Source organism: Bubalus kerabau, chromosome 1 (assembly GCF_029407905.1).
Source record: "Bubalus kerabau isolate K-KA32 ecotype Philippines breed swamp buffalo chromosome 1, PCC_UOA_SB_1v2, whole genome shotgun sequence".
In the NCBI taxonomy this organism is placed as follows: Eukaryota; Metazoa; Chordata; class Mammalia; order Artiodactyla; family Bovidae; genus Bubalus; species Bubalus kerabau.
Window position 1 is genome coordinate 144,046,670 of NC_073624.1, and position 27,149 is coordinate 144,073,818.

At 39.6% G+C, this 27,149-nt stretch overlaps 1 long non-coding RNA gene across 16 annotated transcripts in view; it reads right to left on the reverse strand.

The window, feature by feature from the left end:
* LOC129659300 (uncharacterized) overlaps nt 1-27,149 on the reverse strand; it is a 264,145-nt gene that overhangs the window by 212,438 nt on the left and 24,558 nt on the right. For 2 of the 16 annotated variants that reach the window (XR_008717947.1, XR_008717949.1), the window contains exon 4: nt 13,481-13,926. The exons of 10 other annotated variants lie outside the window; for them this stretch is intronic. This is a non-coding gene — a long non-coding RNA (uncharacterized LOC129659300). Of the gene's footprint in view, nt 1-5,841; nt 6,339-6,751; nt 8,117-11,824; nt 12,859-13,480; nt 13,927-27,149 lie in introns of those variants that run through there. 4 more of the 16 variants (XR_008718006.1, XR_008717996.1, XR_008718014.1 and 1 more) reach the window with 4 other exon arrangements.

The window sequence follows — 27,149 nt, forward strand, 5'->3', positions numbered from 1 at the left end:
GAAGACACCTTAATCCCTTTCCAGTTCACAAAGATATTATTACATGGCGGCTGGGGTAGGGGAATCCTCTGGGGAGTAAAAGACTTCAAAAGTGCATATCTCTTTTTCCCTCCTATAAATCTAAGATCATTTCCTTTCCACAATTATTAAGCAACTCATCTGTCAAGCAAATGCAGAGAAATCATACTCCTTAAAAGTCTAAAGTTTCTTTAGTCTTTTTTAAAAAGTTACATGATTCTGCTCATTTCACATTCTTTAGTTCCAAAGTAAATACCAAAAATGTCTTCAAAAGAAAAAAAAATAATAAAGAAAAATAAAATATCCTCAGTGGTACTCCATGACTACACACACACTTTAGAAGAGAAAAACTTGATTATGTAGTTTTAATATTCAAACCAATTACTATTTGCTGTTAACTTCTCTGCAAACCAAAACTGTAAGCAAAATAAACAGGTTTCAAGAGAACTAAATAAGGCAGAACAAAGTATCTGATCCAGAGGCTCATTCATTAATTCAAAAAATACTTGGAAATAGGAGTTGACATATATACACTGCCACTGCTGCTGCTGCTAAGTCGCTTCAGTCGTGTCTGACTCTGTGTGACCCCATAGATGGCAGCCCACCAGGCTCCTCTGTCCCTGGGATTCTCCAGGCAATAATACTGGAGTGGGTTGCCATTTCTTTCTCCAATGCATGCATGCTAAGTCGCTTCAGTCGTGTCCGACTCTGTGCGACCCCAGAGACAGCAGCCCACCAGGCTCCGCTGTCCCTGGGATTCTCCAGGCAAGAACTCTGGAGTGGGTTGCCATTTCCTTCTCATATATACACTATTGTGTATCAAATAGCTAGTGGGAACCTGCTGTATAGCACAGGGAGTTCAGCTTGGTGCTCTAGATGACCTAAATGAGGGTTGATGGAGGGTAGATGGGCAGGAGGTTCAAGAGGGAAGATATATGTATACAAAGAGTTGATTCACTTAGCTGTAAAGCAGAAACTAACACAACATTGTAAAGAAACTATACTCCAATTAAAAAAAAAATTGGGGGCACCAAATATATTTCAGCTACTGAATAAAGTATTAGGAACACAAAAGATTTATAAGGTGCTATCCTGTTTCTCAAGGTTCTTTATCATTCTCTTTTCCTTCTCTCACATCTTCCTCTCTCTCATTCTCTTACAGGGAAAACTACTTCTTGGAATCAGGACATCAAAACCAGGACCAGTACTCATTACTGTTTTCTGAGTAGATCTTGTTAAAGAACAATCTGATTACCTCACATTCCAAAAAGACTGAAGAATTTATGACCTCAAAATTAGTTTTAAAAGACAAATTTCTTTTGATGTGGCTTTTATTAAGTTGTACCCTTTTCAGAATACTACAGTACAAAACAAAATAATCATTAATATTTAAGGTGACAATTTGACACAGCTTAAAGTAGATTCTCTTCAAGGACACTTAAAGCCTTAAAATGACAAGTGAAGATATGATAAAATCTTTACAAGAAAAAAATGCCATCAGTATTAATCGGCAAAGTCAATTATTTATAGTGACATAATAGCGAGCAAAGGTAAAGAGTACACACACATACTAAACTCTTGAAGACTATCAAAAACATGGTCTTATAAAACTCACTATCACAACAAATAATTTTGTATGAAAGGAATCAGACTTAGGCACCTGGCTTCTTATGCATATGAGTTCTTTGGGAGCAATCTTGAAGATGTATTATGCAACCCTTTCCTTGGCACTGCTCATCAAGTTGACCACCACCATTTATCAAGCCCATTTTCCTACAGTGACTGACGCTGTACATGAAAAACCACACATGGACAATTGTGTATCCTTTTTTTTTTAAGTTTGAAATAAGAGACGAGCAGTGTAAATCAAAGGCATCTCTAGCCTTCTCTATATATATATTTTAAATGAGACTGCATTTTTACTTTACTTGTGTTATCAGTCCTGAATATTCATTGGACGGACAGATGCTGAAGCTGAAGCTCCAGTACTTTTGCCACCTGATGCAAAGAACTGACTCATTGGAAAAGACCCTGATGCTGGGAAAGATCGAAGACAGGAGGGGAAAGGGACAACAGATGATAAGATGGTTGGATGGCATCTCTGACTCAATGGACATGAGTTTGAGCAAGCTCCGGGAGTTGGTGATGGACAGGGAAGCCTTGTGTGCTGCAGTCCATGGGGTTGCAAAGAGGTGGACATGACTGAGCAACTGCACTGAACATGTATACAATGAAACATTACTCAGATATGAAAAGGAATGAATTTGAGCTGGTTGAAATTAAGTGGATAAACCTAGAGCCTGTTATACAGGGAAGTAAGTAAAAAAGAAAGACAAATATTGTATATTAATGCATATATATGGAATCTAGAAAAATGGTACTGATGAACCTATTTGTACGGTAGGATAGAGACCCAGATGTAGAGAATGGATTTGTGGACACAGTGCAGGAAGGAGACAGTAGATGAATTGAGAGAGTAGCATTGACCTATACACACTACCATGTATAAAATAGATAGCTAGTGGGAAGTTTCCATACAGCACAGGGAGATCAACCTAGTGCTCTATGTTGAACTAGATGGGTGAGAAGGTGGATAGGAGGCAGGGAGACTCAAGAGGGAGAGGATATATGTACACTTACAGCTGATCCATGTTTTGTAAGGCAGAAACCAACACAACATTGTAAAGCAATAATCATCCAATTAAAAATAAAGTTTAAAAACAAGGAAAAAAAAGAAACTTGGTGGGTTGAGAGAGGCAGTTTGTCTCCCAATGTTGGTGCTGGGTATCATCCAGCCTGTGGAGGGCCTGAATAGAACAAAAAAAGTAGAGGAAAGTTGAATTCTTTCTCTAACTGCAGGAGCTGAAACACAGATCTTCTCCTGTGCTTGACCTGGGACTTAAATCTTATTATAATATCAGGGCTCCTGGTTCTCTGTCCTTGGGAATCAGACTAGAATTTACAGCACAGCTTTCCTGGATCACTGGTTTCCATCCTGACCACAGATTGGGAGACTTCTCTGCCTCCATAATTGTGGGAGCCAACTTCTTACAATAAATCTCACATATGTATTCTATTGGGTCTGTAGAACCCAACTGAAGAACAGTAACTAATATAGACATTGATATTGAGAAGTGGGGTGCAATTATAGCAAATACCTAAAAACATGGAAGCAGTTTTGGAACAGGGTAACAAAAAGATGAAAGAATTTCGAGGTACATACTAGAAAAAGCTGATATTGCTATGAAACAACAGCTAAGACCATTCTGGTGAGAACACAGGAAAAAAAAAAAAAAAGAATTGTAGAGGAAGCATCTATCTTCTTAGAAAATATATCAATCATCAACAGAATGGTGGTAGAAATATGGATAGTAAAGGCCATTCTGAGGAGACCTCAGGTAGAAATGAGGAAGATATTATTGGATAATGGAGAAAAGGTAATCCATGTCACAAACTGGCAAAGAACTTGGCCAAATTGTGTTTGTTTTACACTGTTTTTGTAAGGTACAAGTTTCAATTAAAGATTTTGGATATTTAGCTGAGATTTCTAAGCAACGTGTTGAAAGAGCACTCTAGTTGCTTCTAATTCCTTGAAGTGCGAGAAGAGAGAAATGAATTGAAGACAGAACTGCCAAACAAAAAGAGCCAGAATGTAAAGTCTTGGAAAATTGCTAGCCTATCTAGAATGCTGAGAACACTAAAGATGTGGTAAGGGAGTGAGTAAGGGACTGGTAAGGAAGTCAATATTGGTAAGAACCAGGGACATAATCAGCCACCCAAGTAGAAACACTGATAGCTTGAGCTGAAGAGATTAGAAACTAGATGAAATGAATGAGGGCTGAAGGACTTCTTAGATCCTACAGGACTGGAATATATTGCTGCTTAGCTGTGCACTATATCAAAAGGAAGGATCCCAAAGATAATCCAGAGATCACCAAGGCTGCCACTCCCACCACAGGCCCAGTGAGAAAGGTTGTCTCTGCTTTTGTTTCAAAGGGCAGGATCACTGCCCAGCAGAGCTGTGGAGATATGACCCCAACCCCAGTGGGTCCTGAAGGTGGGACTGCCACCTCAGTGGGCCCAGAGGGAAGATCATCAAGCCAAAGAGGATTATTTTCAAGCCTCAAGGTCCAAAGGAGTTTGTTTTGCTTGAGACTCACTCTTTTCTACATTCTGATTTCTCTCTTTTAGAAAGCCTATCTCACCATTTGGAGAAGGAAATGGCAACCCACCCCAGTATTCTTGCCTGGAAAATTCCATGGACAGAAGAGCCTGGCAGGCTACAGTCCATGAGGTCACAAAGAGTCAGACATGACTGAGCAGGTACACATCTTACCATTGTATTTTAGAAGCACACATCTACTTTCATAGGTTTGCAGGAGAGGAATTTTGCCTCAGGAAGGATATCTGATTTAGATGCTATTTAGATAAGACTAAGGACTTCCCTGGTGTGGCTCAGACAAAGTGTCTGTCTACAATGTGAGAGACCTGGGTTCAATCCCTGGGTTGGGAAGATGCCCTGGAGAAGGAAATGGCAATCCACTCCAGTACTATTTCCTGGAAAATCCCATGGACAGAGGAGCCTGGTAGGCTACAGTCCATGGGGTCGCAAAGAGTAGGAAACAACTGAGCACTTTCACTTTAGATAAGACTCTGGACTTTAGAGTTGATGCTGAATGAGCTAAGACTCTTGAGGCCATTCAGTTCAGTTCAGTTCAGTTGCTCAGTCGTTAGGGTGTACTAAATATATTTCACAGGTGAGAAAGACATGAATTTTGGGGCTGAATGCTATGGACTGAATGTTTTAGTCCCTTCAAAATTCATATGTTGAAATTCTAATCTTCAATGTGATGTTATTTGGAGGTGGAAAGTCTGGGATACTAATTAGGGTTCAGTTCAGTTCAGTTCAGTCACTCAGTCGTGTCCAACTCTTTGCGACCCCATGAATCGCAGCACGCCAGGCCTCCCTGTCCATCACCAACTCCTGGAGTTCACCCAGACTCACATCCATCGAGTCAGTGATGCCATCCAGCCATCTCATCCTCTGTCGTCCCCTTCTCCTCCTGCCCCCAATCCCTCCCAGCATCAGAGTCTTTTCCAATGAGTCAACTCTTCTCATGAGGTGGCCAAAGTACTGGAGTTTCAGCTTTAGCATCATTCCTTCCAAAGAAATCCCAGGGCTGATCTCCTTCAGAATGGACTGGTTGGATCTCCTTGCAGTCCAGGGGACTCTCAAGAGTCTTCTCCAACACCACAGTTCAAAAGCATCAATTCTTCGGCACTCAGCTTTCTTCACAGTCGAACTGTCACATCCATACATGACCACTGGAAAAACCATAGCCTTGACTAGATGGACCTTTGTTGGCAAAGTAATATCTCTGCTTTTGAATATTCTATCTAGGTTGGTCATAACTTTCCTTCCAAGGAGTAAGCGTCTTTTAATTTCATGGCTGCAGTCACCATCTGCAGTGATTTTGGAGCCCCCAAAAATAAAGTCTGACACTGTTTCCACTGTTTCCCCAATCTATTTCCCATGAAGTGATGGGACCAGATGCCATGATCTTAGTTTTCTGAATGTTGAGTTTTAAGCCAACTTTTTCACTCTCCTCTTTCACTTTCATCAAGAGGCTTTTTAGTTCCTCTTCACTTTCTGCCATAAGGGTGGTGTCATCTGCATATCTGAGGTTATTGAGATTTCTCCTGGCAATCTTGGTTCCAGCTTGGCCTTCTTCCAGCCCAGCGTTTCTCATGATGTACTCTGCATATAAGTTAAATAAACAGGGTGACAATATGCAGGCTTGATGTACTTCTTTTCCTATTTGGAACCAGTCTGTTGTTCCATGTCCAGTTCTAACTGTTGCTTCCTGACCTGCATACAAATTTCTCAAGAGGCAGGTCAGGTGGTCTGGTATTCCCATCTCTTTCAGAATTTTCCACAGTTTATTGTAATCCACACAGTCAAAGGCTTTGGCATAGTCAATAAAGCAGAAATAGATGTTTTTTTGGAACTCTCTTGCCTTTTTGATGATCCAGCAGTTGTTGGCAATTTGGTCTCTGGTTCCTCTGCCTAATTAGAGTTGAGTGAGTGAGTGAAGTCGCTCAGTCATGTCCGACTCTTTGTGACCCCATGGACTGTAGCCCGCCAGTCTCCTCTGTCCATGGGATTCTCCAGGCAAGAATACTGGAGTGGGTTGCCATTTCCTTCTCCAGGGGATCTTCCTGAACCAGGGTCGAACCCCGGTCTCCCACATTGCAGGCAGACACTTTACCCTCTGAGCCACCAGGGAAGAAGCGAGTCCTCATCATGATGGGATTAATTCCTTATAAAACAGGAAGAGACATGAAATTCTGTGTCATATGAGGATATAGCAAGAAGGTGTCCATTTACAAACCAGAAAAAAGGACCCTTACCTTAACCAAATTGACCAGTGCCTTAATCTTGGACTTCCTAGCGTCTAGACTTGTGAAAAATAAATGTCTGCTGTTTAAGCCACTCAGTCTATTTGTTATAGCAATTCAAGCTGACTAACATAGGTCCCTATCATAGTGATATTTATAAACTGTGTTAATCCACTAGAGGGTGTTAGTGTGTGTAGGTTACTTAGTTATGTCTGACTCTTTGTGACCCCATGGACTGTAGCCCATCAGGCTCCTCTGCCATGGGATTTTCCAAGCAAGAATACTGGAGTGGGTAACCATTCTCTTCTTCAGGGGATCTTCCTGACCCAGGGATCAAACTGAGGTCTCCTGCATTTCAGGTGGGTTCTTTACCATTTTAGCCACCAGGGAAAGTTATGCACACTATTTTATGCTCCTTAGGAATCCTTAGAAGGATTTTAGCGAGTCTTTTGATCAAATTTAGAGTTGACACTGATTACTTTGCCAACAATGTAGATGAACAAAACAGGAGGAATCAAGATGAATCAAAGCTATTTTAATAGTTTGGGTAAAAGTTGACAAAGCTCTGAAATAGAATAGCAGCTGTAGAAATGAAAATAAAATAAAATAAAATAAAAAATAGGACTTGGTTCTGTGTAGGAGTAAAGAGGGAGAGGGGAATGTAAAAAAATCCCAAGTTTTCCAGCTAGTGTGACTAGATAGTGGAATTAAGTGAACTCTCAAACAAGAGGAGCAACAGTTCTAAAAGAGGAAGTCCATTAGGCTCTTGAGACCAGAGAATATGTCTTGCACACCATTTTATCCCCAGCCTCTGCTATAGTGCTAAGTATGCAGAAGCATCATAGGCAAAGATCATTAGAAAAGTGAGGATATTGGAGGAAGTGAAATTCAAGGATTTCCCCTGGAATTAGTGCATTATGCATTAAATAAGTGAGTCCTGCATACTATAGTACTCTAGTCCTCTGAAATCACTTCTTGCAAACACATCTGTAGTGCACAGCACTTTAGAAAAAATGATCAGGGGACATATTATAGAGACCTTTCAAAACTACAGAGATGCCCACAACTTCTGCAAAGACTTGATTCCAATAGCATTTGTCAAATGTATTTTAACCATTTTTAAAGCTTTACTTCAAAACACACACTAAACTGTGAACTAGACTCGTATCTGAGCCCTTGAGAGATCACAAATATTAATATAGTGCTTTGTGTTTTTGACAGAGAATAAATGTTACAAATTTTGAGTAAAATGCGAATCTACAATAACACAATAATTTCTTTCTTTATTTTTTACTATCTTAGGGTTTATTTGAGAATTTATATAAAAACTGTTATGTTGCTTTAAAAGATACCAATTTAGCCTTACCTCTTGTTCTTACAGATAAAGAAGTTTAGGCCTAGAAAGGCAAATTAATATTCCAGGGAGACTGAGTATATCACTGGAAGAAAAAGCTAGAAACCAATTGCCTCAAAAAAGAGTACTCTTTCCATGGTAACGCGCTGCTGGGACGAGATGGAACTTTCACTCAGAGAACTCCTTGTTCCCGCTGCTGTGCAGTTACCTTTTGTGTGTAAGTGCTAAGTTGCTTTAGTTGTGTCTGACTCTTTGCAACTCCACCAGGGTCCACTGTTCATGGGATTATCCAGGCAAGAATACTGGAGTGGGTTGCCATGCCCTCCTCCAAGGAATCTTCTCAACCTAGGGGTCCCGTTGTAAATAACATTATTGAGTGTTCAAAAAGCACTTATGTGACATATAATGGTCAAGAAAAATCCTTTCATTTATCTAGGAAGCAAAAACTAAAGTCTATAAAATAAACAAAGTAATGACTCTGATATAAACAAGAGTCACAGTAAATGAATTAAAATCCATGAGTCTGTAGAAAGAGATTGATGACAAACTTGTTGCTGAGCTAAAGGCCAGGCTGGTGAATAAATGGGGGGAAAAGGTTTTCTGCTTCTTCTGTTTTCTAAGGAAAATACCTCTTACTTTTTGTTTCTCTTTCAGCCTTTCTTCAGGGATTGAACCTTCAGAGGTTCTTCTCAACCTTTCAGGGGCCAGCCAAATGGCATTCACCAAAATGTTCATTGCAGAGTATTCAGCTAAGGACCTAGTGCTAAACACTAGGCCCTGAAGTCACAGGGAGAAAGAGGCAGACCCTCCCCTTACAGAGCTCACACCTCCGAGACAAAGATAAGGTTCACTTTTACCCCCTAATTATTAGACTGTTTCTATTTGCTCCTGCATTTTTTTTTTTGCGAAATATAATGGGAATAAAAAATAGTGAATTGATTGCTTCATGAGGCACAGCCAATATAAACATATTCATTTTCACCTTTCCATGTTTCTTAAATATCTATCCATGGTTTTTATTTTCAATTTTGCTAAACTAATTTTCCTAACTGCTTCCTCCACAGAATGCCATAATCACAATAGACCATGTGTTAATTTGATTCTTCTTCACCTTAAAATGACATACTATTTTTCTCTCTTCACAGTAGAATATGTGGTGAATAAGACAGAGAACAGACTTGTGTTGCCAAAGGAAAGGGGGGGTGGGGGAGGAATGGAGTGGGTACTTTGGGATTAGCAGATGTAAACTATTATATGCAGGATGGATAAACAGCAAGGTCCTAGTGTATAGCACAGGGAACTGTACTCAGTATCCAGTGATAAGCCAGAATGGAAAAGAATATGAAAAAGAATATGTGTGTGTATGTGCATGTGTATGTACAATGGAGTCTGTTTGCTGTATATTAGAAATTAAAACATTATGAATCAACTATATTTCAATAATATAAATTTAAAAATAAAAACAAAATAGGGTGAGTATACTTTTCCTATAGAAATTCAGATAGTGAATGTTTCAAGCTTTGCAAATCATGGTCTCTATAGTTTCTACTCAACTCAGACACTGCTCCATGAAAGCAGCCAAAGATAATATGTAAATAAGTGTCTATAGTTGAATAAAACAATTATGAATACTAAAATTTGAATTTCAAATAATTTCCATGTGTCACAAAATATTAATCCTTTTCCTGATTGCTTTCATCCATTGAAAAATATTAACCCATTCTTAGTTTACAGCTTGCATAAAGCAGGCCAGATTTGATGTGTGGGATATAGTTTGCCCAACACTAAATTAGAATTTTAACTTTATTAACAAACTCTACCTTAGAGATTAATTTTGATTGAAAAAGCTTTCAGAGAAAGGATAATATCTCAGAATATAAATTTGGCTTCATGGAAAGTTTGAAATCATTTCCTGTCTGGGCATGAGTTGGTCAAGAAATAACATCTTTGGAAGAGTAGTCCTATTAGGGAAGAGCCCAGTACAACCAGAAAAAGATGCTGATTATGTTAAAAGTAACACACAGTGCTTCAGCCTTTGTTCACATTTTGTTGTTAGTGGAAAAGCAGCCAAATCTTGTTCATGAGCTTGCCAGCCCTATCGAGATATTATAAATCATTCCAAGCTTACTGGGAAAAGGCTCCCTAAAAATATTTATTTGAGCATTTCCTGGTCATCAATTCTTGGATGGACTCTGTGAGAGAGGGAGAGGGTGGGAAGATTTGGGAGAATGGCATTGAAACATGTAAAATATCATGTATGAAATGAGTTGCCAGTCCAGGTTCTATGCACGATACTGGATGCTTGGGGCTGGTGCACTGGGACGACCCAGAGGGATGGAATGGGGAGGGAGGAGGGAGGAGGGTTCAGGATGGGGAACACATGTATACCTGTGGCGGATTCATTTTGATATTTGGCAAAACTAATACAGTTATGTAAAGTTTAAAAATAAAATAAAATTAAAAAAAACAACCACCACCACCACCAACAACAACAAAAAAACCTCACCTGCAAATTAAACACACTTATTTATCACTCATCTAATACCTTGGTTATACCAATAAGAAAATTATACTATGGGAATTCAAATCAAAATTCTGTCTTGGTTCACATAACTAGAACTCACAGAGAGGACAGCTCATAATTTGACCGAAAGCTGTCCAAGTTTTAATTTCATAAGTCATGCAAACATCTTTAAGTGTTATCTAAATTCACACATTTAGGGAAGCCAGTAGGAAAATGAAGCCATGCCTACATCGTGGCTAGGCTCCAAACTCCAACTAAAGGCAAAATATTTTTATCACTTCACACATCAATGAAAATTCTTGTATCTTAGAGGAACTAACAGAAATCTGTTTTACCATTCTCTTTAATTAGTACTTTGAAGATCCAGGTGTTATTAGCACTTAGAAAGACACATCTTCTCAAGCCCTGCTAATAAACCAGCACTCTATTGGCTCTTGAAAGATTTAACATCAACCAGCTGTTCAACAGTAATGTCATCTGTTTATCTCATCCTTGGCTGGAATTTCAATTTCAATTATAGCATCAATTATAGAGATTAATTTTTAAAATTTAGAATCAATTCACATTAGGGTAACTGTGATTTTTCCTTTATAGCTGCTGCATCAAAAGAAATAGTCCTCTGCTTCAAATAAACTAAAACCACCACAAAGCTTATAAGTGGCAGAGCTAGAATATGAACTCAAGGAGACTGCCCATTCCAATGCTCTTAGTCATGCTGCTACCCTGCCTGCCTCTCTGCAGAGCGGGTTATCTATGCGTAAGAAAGCAAGAACATCATGTAGGAAGCTCTAACAGTCTAAGACACAGATTGATGAGGACCTCAGGTTGGACTGTGACTGTAGAAATAAGAGATAAAGCTGATAAATATTCCTGTGGATGAATCAACCAAACTTGCTAGGTAGATTTAAAGGCCTGAAAAAGAGAGATTATAGAGACTAAATATCTGTATTTTATCCTGTAAATATTTACTGAACGTAATCTACTATGAGCCTGGGACTGTGTTATATGTTGGGGAAGAAACAGTGAACAAAATAGACCATGCCCTGATCTCTTGAAGCAAGATCATGTTATTAATATAAGACAGTCCATACACTATGCACTATGAATAAAAGGGTTATGCTATTAAGTCAAGTCGAGTCTGACTCTTTTGTGACCCCACAGACTATAGCCTGCCAGGCTTCTCTGTCCATGGGATTTCCCAAGCAAGAATACTGGTGTGGGTTGCCATGCCCTCCCCCAGGGGATGTTCCTGACACAGGGATTGAGCCCACATCTCCTGCATTGGCAAGCAGATTCTTTACCACTGAGCCACCTGGGAAGCCCTTTAGAAGGGTATATTGGGAACTTAAGTTTTACATGTGAATATGTTATCTATTTAAAAGTTCGTTTTATTTTTTATTTTTTTTTTTTAATTTTATTTTATTTTTAAACTTTACATAACTGTATTAGATTTGCCAAATATCAAAATGAATCCGCCACAGGTTTACATATGTTCCCCATCCTGAACCCTTAAAAAAAAGAGAGACCTCATTCATATTCAGAGTTTCTTAGGAAAGTATGTCATTCTGGGCATTCTTTCACCTGAATGAGGATGATCTTAAATTTATATTTTCAAGCACATTTGCAAAAATATTTCAAATATTTTTGAAATATTGTAATAGTTGGGGCATTTACAAATTGTCACTTCACTTTTTAATTTTGTAGAGTATTTTCTGGCCAGTTTTCTTTAATTTGGTAAAGAGTGTGAAATGACAAGGCTCTGGTCAGCTCAGACTGGGGGAAAAATAAAATCTATATATAGAGAGGTATTTATGTCTCACTGTCTCTCATATGGCCAGAGAGAGGTTTTAACTACTGGGGCCAGTAAAAGAAGGTGAAGTTAATACTAGCAAGACTGTTGCCTAGAGCCAGAGAACTAAAAAAGCAAGGTGGGTTTGGTACAGAACAGAACAGAGCTGAAAAACAGACCAAGGCTGATACAAAGACCAGGAGGCAGTGGCAAGCTACAAATTCAAGTATCTACAGACACAAGGTCAAGAGCAGACAGAGAATGAGAAAATGGGTAAAGTGATTCCCCTGAACACAGCTAGATACTAGATGTCCACAGCTATCTTTAAGCACTGATATGCATATATTTACATGGTGAGTTCAGTTCAGTTCCTCAGTTATGTCCAATTCTTTGCAAACCCATGGACTGCAGCAAATCAGGCTACTCTGCCCATCACTGACTCCTGGAGCTTGCTCAAACTCATATGCATCGAGTTGGTGATGCCATCCAACCACCTCATCCTTTGTTGTCCCCTTCTCCTGCCTTCAATCTTTCCCAGCATCAGGGTCTTTTCCAGTGAGTCAGTTCTTTGCATCAGGTACTCAAAGTATTGGAGTTTCAGCTTCAGTCCTTCCAATGAATATTCAGGGTTGTTTTCCTTTAAGATTGACTGCTTTGATCTCCTTGCAGTCCAAGGGACTCTCAAGAGTCTTCTCCAACACCATAGTTCAAAAGCATCAATTCTTCAGTGCTCAGTCTTCTTTATGGTCCAACTCTCATATCCAAACATGACTACTGGAAAAAACATAGCTTTGACTATACACTGGGGCAAAAAAGACAGTGTGGTTCCCAGAGACCTCAGGTTTCAAAGAGAAGAACACTATCCAAGATCCTGAGGACCACTGGGAACAATTTGCTCAACTTGCACTTCACTGGAATTACTTACATGTGCTATATGCTATGCTGCATGGTTTTATCTCTATTCTAAGTTCAGTTTTAAATTTTTAAAATATGTTTTATACCTCCCACTGGGCTTCCCCCATGGCTCAGTGGTAAAGAATCTGCCTGCAATGCAGGTGATGCAAGATATATAGGTTCAATCTCTGGGTTGGGAAGATCCTCTGGAGGAGAGCATGGCAACCCACTCCAGTGTTCTTGCTGGAAAAATCCATGGACAGAGGGCCCTGGTGGGCTACAACCCATGGGGTCACGAAGAATTGGATACAACAGAGCAACTGAGCATGCAAGTTTACCTCCCAATAGCTAGTTGTAAAATTATTGGACACCACAGAACATCTCAGACAGTATGCCAAATGATATTAGGACTATAAATATATTAAGAGTAAGAAACACAAAACCTCTTTGCCCTGTTAAGCACATAATGTTTTTTAAAATATTTTATTTTTCTAACTTGAGTATAATTTTTTTAAAGCTTTTGTATCGACCATGACTAAATACAGGCCCATCAGTAATCAGTAGGGGGAGCAAAAGGAAGCAAAGAGGAAGAAAGAGGGGAGGGAATGAAGGAGGGAGAGAGACAAAACATCTTAACTGGTCAAGTTATGGTTATCTCATGTTTCTGTTTTTTAATTTTTTATATTCATGTGCATGATTTACATGGATAGAGGGATGAAATGCTAGGTAATTATGCATCTGAGAGTTTTTTTTTCACTACACCTAGATACTTTTCTATTTTACCATAAACTTTTCCTTAAAATAATTTTAAATTCTACATTAGAATCCACTAATTATAGGTTTTTTGTAGGTTGTACATATCCATGGCAGATTGGATTCTCTAGGAAGCTGACGCAGACTCAGTTTAGGGTGTAGAATATTTTGGAAGGAGGGTTTTAGGGTCCACACCTAGGGGAGGAAGAAAGCAGGTTGAGCAGAGAAAAAAAATCAGGCTTCAGTGCTCGCACCGCAACCAGCATGGTCGACAGCACACTGAGTTCTGTCTAACATTTGTCCCGTTATAACCCCAATTCTATTCTACAAGTCATAGTATATGGGCTGCCTCGGGAATGGTGGCTTTCTGCAGCCATCTGAACTCCATTTATTTGTCAAAGTCACTGTCACCTGCAACTGTTGAGAGCAACCCCTCAGCTGAGTCAACAAGTTCTTCCTCGTATGAGATTTCAATGCATATTGCCGTGGCTATACCCCAATACAAAATAAAAATGTTGAGAAAAGTCAGAGCAGGGAATGATTGAACAGTGATAATATATAAAACATTTTAATTTGAAAAAATAAAAAAGTTAAAATGACTATCTCACAGGTTAATATATTAGTTCTTTTACAACTTTCTTTGTATAGATTATTAATGAATTTTAACATCAATTTATATTTCTCCAATCAGTAATATAACTTCTGTCACAAATTGTGAGTTCACTCACTTTGTTTATGTTCCTACTGGTATATTAGTATCACTATTATTAGATAGGATTTAAAAGTGTTCTCCATTAAAATATTCTAGTTTCAAAATTTGAAGTTGATTACTTCAATATAATCAATTCTTCTCTCCTACCCAGACCACTTCATTCACTCACCTATATTATTTGAGACTATATTTTTCTATCTGGCAAACAGAAGGAGATGAAGATGATGATGCAAAATGTACAACAGCAGTAGAACACAGTACCACAGCATGTATTCCAGAAAAAGCCTTAGAGAGATCCTCAATGAAGTTCACAGAAACACCATTCATTGAAAAAGAAAAAAGAAAAGCAGCATTCATTGACTATATAAATAAAATATACCACCTACCAATACAGTACTTATCAGCAGCTAAGATATAAACTGAAGAATTGAATGATCTTCTTTTAAAATATATGAGCAATTTTGGGATTATTATTAACTGACACTTTCAGCATGCTTTGGAAACCAGGAATAAAAAGGCATTAGTAAATGTTTATTTTCTCCCTGGAAGCTTTTCATTTTGTCACAAGCGCCTATCTTCTTGAAGCCTTTCCATTTTAATTCAATCAGTTGCAAATTAATTTTCTAAGGAACAAAAAGTATTCCTGAGAGATGTTGTATGATTTCCATATTGCTTTCATTTTTATCTTTAGGTTTAAAAAATAAAAGCTAATGAAGTCAATAGTAATAATCTTCCTTTCATGCAGTTTTCTTAGGTGTCATTATGAATTTTCTACAGTTTTCTTTTTTTTTTTTTAATAGTCAAGATTCACTGCTATTCAAATGAACACCAATATGTTAATCATGGCATAATCAAATGATGTGATAAACTCTAGGCATCAAAGTGAGTTAGTTGTAATCAGCAGTTTCTATATGGAATCTGCTTTACAAATATTAAATGCAACACTGGTTTCTTTTCTTTAGGTGTCCAAGTTTCATTTGTGTTTATATTTTGTTTCATTTCCTACTCTTCCAAACTTTGGTTAACTTTTACTTCTTATCAATTTTTCAGAAGCAAAAGAGTTCATCCCAAGTATGTCACTTAATTAGAGGGTTATACAATTCAAAAGTAGCCAATTTCAAGATAACTGAAATACTTATTAGCAAAGTAGGGACTGTTTGTGTAGACTTAGCAGGTTATAATGGTCTTAATGAGTTCTCACCTTCTTGTCATTGGTGCACATTGGTCAATGATTCAGAATCTGTCTACTTAAGGCACAGCTAAAAATGAGAATTCAGAGGCCAGGCATCTCCACTCCTAACAACAATAATTTCAAACAGGTTTGGGGGGTTTGTCTTTACAGAAGTGTAAAATGCTCATTTAAAACATTTATGCACACTTACTTATAGCTCAACTGATACAACTGTTCATTTAACCTCTGGTATCAATAACCTCAGATATGCAGATGACACCACCCTTATGGCAGAAAGTGAAGAGGAACTCAAAAGCCTCTTGATGAAAGTGAAAGAGGAGAGTGAAAAAGTTGGCTTAAAGCTCAACATTCAGAAAACGAAGATCATGGCATCTGATCCCATCACTTCATGGCAAATAGATGGGGAAACAGTGGAAACAGTGTCAGACTTTATTTTTTGGGGCTCCAAAATCACTGCAGATGGTGATTGCAGCCATGAAATTAAAAGATGCTTACTCCTTGGAAGGAAAGTTATGACCAACCTAGATAGCATATTCAAAAGCAGAGACATTACTTTGCCAACAAAGGTCTGTCTAGTCAAGGCTACGGAGAAGGCAATGGCACCCCACTCCAGTACTCTTGCCTGGAAAATCCCATGGACGGCGGAGCCTGGTAGGCTGCAGTCCATGGAGTCGCTAAGCGTCAGACGTGAGTGAGCAACTTCACTTTCACTTTTCACTTTCCTGCATTGGAGAAGGAAATGGCAACCTACTCCAATGTTCTTGCCTGGAGAATCCCAGGGATGGGGGAGCCTGGTGGGCTGCCGTCTATGGGGTCGCACAGAGTCAGACATGACTGAAGTGACTTAGCAGTCAAGGCTATGGTTTTTCCACTGGTCATGTGTGGATGTGAGATTTGGACTGTAAAGAAAGCTGAGCACTGAAGAATTGATGCTTTTGAACTGTGGTGTTGGAGAAGACTCTTTTGAGTCCCTTGGACTGCAAGGAGATCCAACTAGTCCATTCTGAAGGAGATCAGTCCTGGGTGTTCATTGGAAGGACTGATGCTAAAGCTGAAACTCCAATACTTTGACCACCTCATGCGAAAAGTTGACTCATTGGCAAAGACCCTGAAGCTGGGAGGGATTGGGGGCAGGAGAAGAAGGGGACGACAGAAGATGAGATGGCTGGATGGCATCATCGACTTGATGGACGTGAGTTTGGGTGAACTCCAGGAGTTGGTGGTGGACAGGGAGGCCTGGCGTGCTGCAATTCATGGGGTCACAGAGAGTCAGACACGAATGAGTGACTGAACTGAACTGAAGCAAGAAGGGGCAATGCAGTTAGCTATTAGGAGAGTGGGAAGTTCTGATATTCTGTAACCATTGCTATATCACAGTTATCACAGTGGTAGTAAAACATAAATCATAAGACAAAGATTTAATATTGTTTGGGGAAACATGGACAGAAACCACATGCCCTGGCCAGACAAGATCATAGTCACATGCATGAGTTATCTTACAATAGGAGGTCCTGGTAAGGAATGCAGAACTAACAAGCCACTACCAATTGGAAGAATACCAGAAAGGTCAAAAGCAGAGAGAAGCCAGTCTGTAAGTCCTACCAACCTCCCAGAATCCTTCTCGCTGGAATCTATCTTTACTGAGTGATGCAAGCACCACCAGGAAGGACCCTGAGTCAGAATGATTGGCCAGAGACAACCCAGAAACTAATTCCATCATCATAAACCCCAGGACTGTGAGCCACGTGGCAAAGCAGTCCTAGTTTCCCTTACCCTACTGCTCTCTGCCTGGATGCCCCTTCCCAGCAAAGTCTCTTGCTTTCTCAGTATGTGTTTTTCCTCAGACAACTCATTTCTGGGTGTTAGATAAGAGTCCACTCTTGGGCCCTGGGAAGGGTCCCCTTTCCTGCAACAGTATCATCAAAACCAAAAAATCTCAGGGGAACAACACACACACACTCTCTCCAAAACCTCTGTCCAATTTTTCTTTAGCCTAGAAATGGAAGTGCTTTTCCTGGTTTCAAAGACACATTGGTACTAGGACAGAAAGCAGCCTTCCTGCTCCACCTGAGAAGTTTATATGACAAACACTGTGTATGCCCACATGCCACAAGTGTGTCTCTAATGCGTTCATTCCCAGGCTTCACTTGCCTGACTTCCCAGATCATCATGGTTATGCTGAACTTGTGGTATGACAGTCCTGTGGCGGGAGACTCTTCATTTCTCAGCTTCAGTCTTGGAGAAGCTGCCTCCAACAGCCTTAAATGAGAGTGTATGCTTGGCATCCTTGGAAGTAAACCAGGTCTGTCTTCTTTAAAATCACAGATCATTAAGACTATTTGAATAGTGGTCCCAGAAACTCAGCAATTCTTTTTTTTTTTTTTTTTTTTTTAACATGGCACTTTTACTGGCTGCTTAGCATTAGCATTCTATAATAGAAAGCAGTTAAAAAGCATTCAAGATTATCCTTGATATTCAGAACCTTTTTCCTAACCATATATATATCCCTCGGACATCTAAAGGGCATAAACCACATTTATAGGGTTCTTTCTTGCTGAACCAGTCAGAGCACTGGTAAGGAGGGAGGGAGAGCTCCTCTGAGGACCTTATGACCCATACCAACTTATCTAATAAGTGAGTGTTAGGAATAAAGCAATTCATTCCTCAGGATACAAGCACAAAAAGCATGTCAGGCTAAAACAAATATCCTTTTTTTTTTTTTTTTTTTGCCTTAGAAAATACAGAAGGCACAAGGTTGATTTCAGAAATAAAACAAGTCCATGAATATTTTATACACACACACACACACACACACACACAATCCATGGGGTCACAGTCAGACATGAATGAGCAACTAAATACACACACACACACACATATACATATACTGTGTTTAGTCACTTCAATTGTGTCTGAGTGTTTGCAACCCTATTGACCATAGCCTGGCAGGTTCCTCTGTCCATGGGGTTCTCCAGGCAAGAATAATGGAGTGGATTGCAATTTCCTCCTCCAGGGGATCTTCCTGACCCAGGGATCCAACCCATGACTCTTAAGTTTCCTGCATTGGTAGGCAGGTTCTTCACCACTAGTGCCACCTGGGAAGCCCAAATCTGTATCTGTCTATTTATCTATCTGTCTGTCTGTCTGTCTGTCTATCTATAATACATGGATAAGAGAGAGAGCTCTATATTCTGGGGATACATTTATGGCTTGTAATTCCATGGACAAGGGGATTTGCACGAGAAAGGAAAGACATCAAAGGCAAACCATTAGTCTCAGTTTTTTGGAGCAGCCAAGACCCAACTGCTTTCAAACTGAGGTGTTGGAAAAGACTGTTGAGAGTCTCTTGGACTGCAAGGAGATCAATTCTAAAGGAAATCAAGCCTGAATATTCATTGGAAGGACTGATGCTGAAGCTTCAATACTTTGGCCACATGATGTGAAAAAACTGACTTTTTAGAAAATACTCTGTTGCTGGGAAAGATTGAGGACAGGAGGAGAAGGGGACAATAGAGAATGAGATGGTTGGATGGCATCATCAACTCAAAGGACATGAATTTGAGGAAATTCTAGGAGATGGTGGACAGGGAAGCCTGTCTTGCTGCAGTCCATCGGGTTGCAAAGAGTAGGACACGACTGAGCAACTGAACAACAGACCCAGATCATAAATTCTGAAATAGAACAACAAAATGGAGACTTCCTCTGAAAGTGAAAGTCGCTCAGTTATGTCCTACCCCATGGACTATATACAGTCCACAGAATTATCCAGGCCGAAATACAGGAGTGGGTAGCCTTTCCCTTCTCCAGGGGATCTTCCCAACCCAGGGATCGAACCCAGGTCTCCCACATAGCAGGTGGACTCTTTACCAGCTGAGCCACAAGGGAAGCCCAAGAATACTGGAGTGAGTAGCCTATCCCTTCTCCAGGGGATATTCCTGACCCAGGAATCAAACAGGGGTCTCCTGCATTGCAGGTGGATTCTTAACCAACTGAGCTACCATCACCAAATTCCTAGCAAATATGCTCAGTAGGTAACAGGTTTCTTTTTTATGTCTCATTGACCAAATGACAATGCACTAAATGCTCCTTGATGCCAAGCCATTAAATGTGTGTGCTTTGCATTTGGCGAGTGTTTCATGAGTGCTCCTAAGCAATTAGGCTCTTCTTTTCATGTAAATGTTCAGATACGGGGATACTAGGAAGCGCTGTCAGCAACACGGTGAAGTGGGTGGACCCCCTTCTTTCCTCTGCCTTAGTTCCCGCTGTCACTTTAAGTGACTTTCATTTTCCGCTATCAAAACTGTTCCTTAGAAAATGATATGTGATAGAGGGACGTGAATCCCTGCAATTTCTCCTCAGAATGACTTCAATCAACATCAAGTGAGTATTTTTGGATCTAAAATCCAACTAGTTAAATTCTCTCTGATTAAATAATGTGAAAATGATTTCAGTGGTGATGAAACAGTCACCAGGTCATACCCTGTACTTCTTGTGTCAGGAAACATCAGCTTTTACCTAGTTTGAAATGCAAATCCAATTTGTCACCACACGCAAACGCACACACATATCCCACAGAATTCCCTTTAAACCCATGCTGAAAGCCCTTTAATGTGCTCCCTTTGGAAAGGGAAGCCTGGTGTGCTACAGTTCATGGGATCGCAGAGAATCAGACATGATTGAGAGGCTAAACAACTTGCTTGCTCGCGTGCTCAGTTGTGTCCAACTCTTTGCAACCCCATGGACTGTAGCCCACCAGACTCCTCAGTCCATGGGCAACAAGTTGCTTATGGCACGAAATTTAAAATCCTTAATGAAGCTACAAGATCTCACTTATCTTACCAGCTCATCTCAGCCCAAATGCCCTGGTTATCTGGGTTCCAGCCACACTAAGCTTTCCTAAAATTCTTCAGCGGAAGATTTGTTTCTCATCTCAGGCAAAACAAGGAGAGCCTTTTCCATCCTACTACTGCCTCTGCCTACTTATGCTATCAAGTCTGCTTTTAAATATCACTCTCAGAGCACATTGAACTCATTATAAGTAGAGGAACAGGATTAATAGGAAGATGTTACGAAAATTCTGGTTTGGGAAATCACAGTGTATTAGGTTTAGTTAATACAAAAAAAAAAAAAAAAGAAGAAGAAGAATGAACAATGAACTTAAAGGAAATACTGAGAAAAACATACAAGGAGAAGATATTAAAATTTTTGAAACCTTAAGAGAGTTTGGTCAAGGACAAATAGCCAGGGGAGTGCAGAGTCCAGCCAAGACTGAACTATGTCTAAGAGCACCTACCCTGTCCAGGGCCCTCTCTGCAATGTAGATAATGAAAATGCAACATACAGATAAAGCCAATAGGAATTAAGGGCAGAATAACATGTGGACTAGCCACCTCCACTTTGAGGAAAGCTCAGAAGGGGCATTTGTGAAGGATTTATCAAACGCATAAAGTGTAAGTTGACAAAACGATGGACTTGGGCTATAAATAAGATCGAATGAGAGCTTTTGATGTTGTCATGGTCAGACTTATCCACAATGCCCCACCTATTCTGCCCAAGGCATTGTTTCCTAGAAGGAAAATCTATGGTTAAGTGATTATAGAAGTGAAGTCGCTCAGTCCTGTCCAACTCTTTGAGATCCCATGGACAGTAGTCTGCACCAGGCTCCTCTTAAGTGATTGTAGAGAACATTAAAAAAAAAAAAAAAAAAAAATGTAGTGAATCAGCTTGGGCTACTAGAATGCTCTTAGCTTACTAAGAGACTTTACTTCCTCTTACTATCAACAAAGAACCCACCCAAAGGAACTGTCATGTTAGACTGGAGAGCAAATGAAGCATTGACCACAATTTTTATTAAATGGTAATGCTGAGATTTTTTAAGCTCTGTCTCACCAAGTAGACTGTAAATATCCAATGCTTGCTGCTGCTAAGCCACTTCAGTCGTGTCCGACTCTGTGCGACCCCATAGACGGCAGCCCACTAGGCTCCCCGTCCCTGGGATTCTCCAGGCAAGAACACTGGAGTGGGTTGGCATTTCCTTCTCCAATGCATGAAAGTGAAAAGTGAAAGTGAAGTCGCTCAGTCATGTCCGACTCTTCGCGATGCCATGGACTGCAGCCCACCAGGCTCCTCCATCCATGGGATTTTCCAGGCAAGAGTACTGGAGTGGGGTGCCATTGCCTTCAATGCTTAGAGTGTGTTTTAATCATTATTGTTATCAATTGCTTATCATGCTGCCTGGAACATAATTGGGAGCCAATATATAATTGTGGCTATTTTCTCAACCAATTTATGCTAGTCACAGAGGCCTATCCTCAGTCCAAAATAAGCACAAAAAATGTGATGAGTGCCAGCAAGTAAATAGAAGATAATCTAGAAAAAATTTTCTACTTAATGGCAGTCATAGGTATAAGACTTCTATCTCATATACCCTCAACCATCATCAACATACCACCTTTTCTTAATATGTTTTGAGTATGGAATTTGTGCAGTGAGAAGGGATAGTTTTCTTTCTTTATAAGTCTTATGTGGAATGACTGTTTTCGAGATGTGTGAGACATACACACTCCCTTGATGCTGCAATAATCTAATATCAGTTAAGGGACTCAAAAAAAACACACCAAAACCCTCTAAAAATGGCTGCACTTTATTTTAACAAACCCTTCCAAATATCAGGGCAAGCGAAAATGGGTGTGTAGACAAAGGTCTTGAAAGGAAAAACTTCTTCTCTGTCTTTAAACAAAGAAAAAAAATTGCTTGATTTCAGAGTTTACTAAGCTGAGTAAAGGAAAAATATGGGAACAAGAAATCTGCCCTAAAGTTTCAAGGCCTATTCCAGCATCTAGGTCTGGCATTTTCTATCCATATAGTCACCTATTGCCTTGCAATAGATGTGGTTCACAGATTAGCAGCATCCACATCGCCAGGGAGCTTCGAAAATACAGAATCTGAAGCCTCACAACCAGATCTACTGAAATTAAATCTATGTTTTATCAGGCAATTCATGTGTCCATTAAAGCTTAGAAAGTACTGACCTGGAACCTATGGTATATGATGAAGACCTAGGGTTAATATGTTAAACTGTACGTTAGAGTATGTTTAAAGCTAAAATTTAAAATTGACGGAAAAGATGATTCTTGAGACACACATGATGAAAGAATTTCTTTTCATATAAAGATACTAAAATTCAGAATAGGTCAGAGACTACATCCTGCAGTTCCAAAAGGCAGATTCAAACTGGTTTAAGCAGAATGAACAACAAAAACATTAATTATCCCCTTCCAGGTTTCTACCTTTAGATCTGCTTACAGATAAGAAAGACAGAAGGAAAATGTTCTGTCCCCGGAGGAAAAGTCAAAAAGTCAGGCACAGCCTGGTGCTTAAATATGTTGGAAGAGAAACTCAGAAATTAGAAATTGTACCCCTGATAATATAAAAATAGTAATTCTATTTTCAATCCCTACTTTTTACCTTCCAATGTGCTTTAAATTTCTCTATTTGTACATAGTTTTACATGTTTACTGTCATTCCTCATTTTCTCCATTAGATTATTAATCCCATAAAGAAACTGACAGCTTCTCACCTGCTCAAAGTAATTTTCAATTGTTCATAAACACCTATTAAGTACTTTATGACCACTCACTGTCTAAAATACAAGGAACGATTAAATTTACCCAAGTGAAGCATGTGATTCAATTTCTTTTGCAATATTCAACTAATTCCTTTATCTCCCTAAACCCTTCAGAACAAACTCAATGTGTTCTCACTTTAGAGAGATCTTCCCTGCCCTACCCCCAATTTCTTCCTTTCTCCTTCCCAAGCAATCTGCCCTTTCCTCCACTATAGACCTTATACCATGCTGTGAATTGCTTGGTGTCTTCATATTTAACTATGACATCTTTGGATTCAGCACCATAACTCAGATTTAACTAGAGCCTTCTGGCTGGAATCAAATTTAAATCAAATATCTCATTTTGCAACCTACATGAGTCCAATACTGTCCTCATTTTCAGTAAACTTCTGTTCTTTTTTCAGTGTTGCTTCAGCTTATGGGTTAACCTCTGAGGATGAGATCTCTATCCAGTGTTTATGCTAACTAGTACACACAGACCACAGTTTTATGGACATTTGCCAAAAGAACTCAAAACATATTCATGACTGTAGGAACTTTGCTCAAGATTTGATGACAGCAGAAGGATTTGATAAAAATCTAATTTTTCAACCCAGCAGTGCACAATTTTTCTCCATCGGGTGACTAGTCCCTTTTTATCCTTCCACTGTACACAGCCTGAGCTCAATTATATGATATAATCCACCACCTCCTGGATACACAATACAGACCCTGGCCCCAACACCAAAGCCCAGGTTAGTCCATCTTCCCCAGCATTCACAATATCTCTTAGATGTTCTTACTCTAACCCTTTGGAATGTAAATAAATCTCTCCATGGAGAGCTAAGACTTGAGCATTCAGCTTTGCAGTCTATGGATTGCTCCCTGATCCTGGGGTTATCCGCTTTGAAATGTAACTATATAGCTCCTACCTCTGCAGAGCCAACTATCTCTGGAATCCTTATTATTTAATTAGTCATCAATTAACTTCCAGACTTATTTTTAGGGTGCTTCCCTGTTGGCTCAGTGGTAAAGAATTAGCCTGCAATGCAGAAGAGGCAGGAGATGCCACAGTTTGGATTCCTGAGTTGGTAAAATCCCCTGGAAGAGGAAATTGCAACTCACTCCAGTGTTCTTGCTGGGAGAATGCCATGGACATAGGAGCCTGGTGGGCTGCAGTCTGTAGGGTCACCATGAGTGGGACATGACTGAGCGACTGAGCACGCACATTTGTTTTTATAGTGCAGGTCTCAAGTTTCAGTAAAATTAAGATAGCCCTGTTGCTGCTACTGCTAGGTCGCTTCAGTTGTGTCCGACTCTGTGCGACCCCATAGACGGCAGCCCACCAGGCTCCGCTGTCCCTGGGATTCTCCAGGCAAGAACACTGGAGTGGGTTGCCATTTCCTTCTCCAATGCATGAAAGTGAAAAGTGAAAGTGAAGTCACTCAGTTGTGTCTGACTCAGCGACCCCATGGACTGCAGCCTTCCAGGCTCCTCCGTCCATGGGATTTTCCAGGCAAGAGTACTGGAGTGGGGTGCCAACTCTGCAGAAACAAAAAGTTTTTCCCTTGTCCGTATATGTATTTATTCTTTATTCACATGCCTTAAGAGGTTTCTCTGATTCTTAGAATTTAGAATTTTGTCAACCTACACTCAAGAATATATATATATATATATATATATATATAAAATCAAATCTTACCAGAAGTTGCTGCAATCTCTTAATCTGCAGTTCAAGTATTTATGCAATATGAGAACTTTCTCCCCAATTATTTGTTTGAATAGTTGCCTCTCTTTCATCTGATCCTTTTTCTCTTTCTGGAATAGAGGTTATTCACACATTTGTTCTCCTAGATGCATCTTCTCAATCTTTCTTCCATCATGGCTTTGAACTATTTCTTCCACCTCATCTTCCAAAGTATTAGACAAATATCTAAACATTCACTAAAACAAAGCAATGTTTTAAATATAAAGAATTGGGTTCTTCTGCTATATGTCAGTCTTTTTTTGCATGCTTATGACCTTTCTTACTGTTAAATTGTTACTAGTCTCTTTTAGCAGATCTATTTGATGCTTTTATCTCTGGCTGTGAGTCTCCCCCGCTAAAGCTGTTGACATCTTCTTTGTCAGCTGTGTGTCAGGTATGGTAGCTGGAGCATTCTATATAGCAGAACATCTATAAGTGGGAAAAGGTTAAGTCTTTCATATCCCTATGGGCCAGCAATATGACTCCCAGCTCCTCAGTAGATCACATGAGTAATCCACCTTGTTGCCCAGATTCCCTGCACAGCCTCACCTCAAGTGTGGGAGAACTTGACTCATTCATTCCTCTCCTCCTGGATTCCTTGAGAACTTAAGAAACTAGGCAAGCACACATGGGGCTGATATTAACCTTCTATCCACGGTCTAAGACCTGTTACGTTCAGAATCTCTTTCGAGAGCTCACTGGCTTTGGCCCATGAAACAAAAAACATTTCAGCTATCCTGTCTGAATTCTCCCAGGGAATACGGCTCAATAACTACTAGCCCCAGTAGCTGTTTTGTCCAAGAGAAGAAACTGGATTAGAATTAGGGAGTATAAACAAAGCACCAAGGTATGATTTGAACCTATTTCCTGAATAAAGGGACCAGCAGTTGAGTCCAAGAAGCTAGAAAGTTTCCAAAGATATAAGGCAGGTGGCCAAATGAACAGTGTTTCCTGATGAGTATAGGTTGGGAGTGAGGAGGGGAGACCAAGGATAATCAAAGGGTTTTTTCTAGTTTAGAAAATTAGTCAGATAAAGTAATCAAGAGATCAGCTGTTTCAATATAGCAAAATTTCATTCCATCTCCTAGTTCATTGCCATTGAATTATCTGTGACTCACATATTCTTTGAAGGAAAAAAAACGACTGTCAAGAAGAAACAAAGGATATTTAAAAATACTTATACCCACAGGTCAACTTATGGTCATGATTGCCCTGACTCCATTTTCTAAATATATCCCATATCATCATCCTTATAATCTTGCTGCCATTAGACTGATGCCAGTTAAGGGCTAGACAATCCAATTCTTAGTATTAAAATCTGATCCCAGTTTGAAGTTCAGTGGTTGTTTTATTTTTTTAATTTCAAGTAAAGATGCAATGGCACCCCACTCCAGTACTTTTGCCTGGAAAATCCCATGGATAGAGGAGCCTGGTAGCCTGTAGTCCGTGGGGTCGCTAAGAGTCGGACACAACTGAGTGACTTCACTTTCACTTTTCACTTTCATGCATTGGAGAAGGAAATGGCAACCCACTCCAGTGTTCTTGCCTGGAGAATCCCAGGGACGGGGGAGCTTGGTGGGCTGCCGTCTATGGGGTCGCACAGAGTCGGACACGACTGAAGCGACTTAGCAGCAGCAGCAGCAAAGATATATACCATGACACACCATGATAAATTGCTTGGCATAGTGGTACTCAGGGTGAAATTTTATAAGCCTAATTCCAGTACTTCAAAGTGTACTTTCAAATAGGGTTAATAAAGTCAACTGGATTACTGATACTTCATCACAAAGAGGAGCCTCACTGTTCATGGTTTCATAATAGCCTGTTTTACCTTGTTATTTGTCACTATTTGCCTGAGAAAGCATGGAATTCATAGCACTTTTCACTCTGAAAATTACAAGACTACTCTATTAGCATACTTAAAAATTATATTCATCTATGTTCTTTGAACAGGAACTGTTTTTGAAGTGGAAATACATACTATGCTCTTTCCCGTAGTCAACTCTCAAAACATAATAATGACAACAACAAGAACAAATAATAATAATGTTGTAACATCAAAAATGCTAAACAACACAGGAAAAGATTAAAGGCTGAGCACTAAGAGACTCAGCTGAAGGAGGGAAAGATAAAAGCAGAAAAAAGTAGCCAAACAGACAAA